Genomic DNA, 1764 nt, shown 5'->3' on the forward strand with positions numbered 1-1764 from the left:
TGTGCGCTCTGGAGACCTTTAAGGTCCACCGTGTGAATTTTACTGACTAACAACATTGATCAAATGGACATGAAATGTAACTTTTTTCCGTTTCCAAGAACTCTCAAGCTCTAGAAATAGGAATACGGGCAGGAGCAGTGGTAGAGGCAAGGGTAAGAGGCGTAGGGACAGGGGGTATGGGGCGCAGGGGCGCAGGGGCGCAGGGGTGCAGGGGTGCAGGGATAGGGGTAGAGGCAAGGGTAGAGGTGTAGTAGAAGCTACAGGGGTTGGGAGTAGACGTAGGGATAGCGAGTAGAAGTAGGGGCAGGGGCAGGGTGTTATGATTTGAGGCAAGGGTAGAAGTGTAGGGGCACGGGCGTATAGGGTGTACGGGTAGGGTGTAAGGGTGTATGGCTAGGGACAATGGGTAAGGTGTAGGGGTAGGGTGTAGGGGGGTATGGCTAGGGACAATGGGTAAGGTGTAGGGGTAGGGTGTAGGGGTGTATGGGTAGGGACAGGGGTAAGGTGTAGGGGTTGGGACATGCAGGGCCGTCGAGAGCCTGGTCGGGCCCTGGGGCTGCAATCACCTTCGGGCCCCTCCTCCCCCCTGCCCCACCCACCCTCATGTGCAATTTAATAACCTGACAAATACAATGTACATAGGCATATATAATCACTTTACTGTAGCGTATCTATGACATACCAACATACACACTCTCTCTCTCTCTCTCTCTCTCTAGAGAGGCAGGTTATCGGTGTAGTGGAAGGGACAGGGGTAGAGAGTAGATGTAGGGATGGGGACAGGGGTAGAGGCGCAGGGGTAGGGGTAGGGTAGGTGTAGGGGTGCACGGACAGGGGCAGAGGTGTAAGGGTAGGTTAGGTTAGGGACAGAGGTGGGGTGTAGGGGTGTGGAGATAAGGACAGGGGCAGGGGCAGGGGCAGGGGTAGAGGCAAGGATAAAGGTGTAGGAGAAAGGGCAGTGGTAACGGTGTAGGTGTAGGGATTGGGACCGGGGTATGGTGTGGGTGTGCAGGGATAGAGGTAGGAGCAGGGGTAGAGGCAAGGGCCGAGATGTAGAGGTAGGGGTGTATGGGGTGGAGGGGTAGGGTGGAGGGATAAGGGTAGAGGCAGGGGTAGAGGTGTAGAGGAATGGACAGGGGTTGGGAGTAGATGTAGGGATAGAGGGTAGATGTAGGGATAGGGAGATGGTGTAGAGATAGGGACAGGGGTAGGGTGTAGGGTGTTGGGGTGCAGGGATAGGGGTAGAGGCAGGGGTAGAGGCAAGGGCCGAGAAGTAGGGGTGTATGGGGTGGAGGGGAAGGGTGAAGGGGAGGAGGGATGAGGGTAGAGGCAGGGGTAGAGGTGTAAAGGAAGGGGTGTACGGGTGGAAGGATAAGGGTAGGGGCAGGTGTATGTGCAGGGGAGTTTGGGGTAGGGGTCAGATTGGGGCAGGGGTAGGGTGAAAGGGTGCAGGGATAGAGGCAGAGGTAAAGGCAGGGGTAGATGCAAGGGTAGCGGAGGTGTAGGGATAGGGATGTATGGATAGGGGGTAGTAGATCAATACGGATAGGGGCAAGGTAAAGGTAGGTATTGAGATGTAAGAGTAGGGGGAGGGGTAGAGGTGGGAGAGTAGAGGGATGGGTAAAGGTGTGAGAGTAGGGGGAGAGGTAGAGGTGTGAGAGTAGGGGGGAGGGGTAAAGGTGTGAGAGTAGGGGGGAGGGATAAAGGTGTGAGAGTAGGGGGAGGGGTAAAGGTGTGAGAGTAGGGGAGGGGTAGAGGTGAGAG

Source organism: Aplysia californica, unplaced genomic scaffold (assembly GCF_000002075.1).
Source record: "Aplysia californica isolate F4 #8 unplaced genomic scaffold, AplCal3.0 scaffold01299, whole genome shotgun sequence".
NCBI classification, from domain to species: domain Eukaryota; kingdom Metazoa; phylum Mollusca; class Gastropoda; order Aplysiida; family Aplysiidae; genus Aplysia; species Aplysia californica.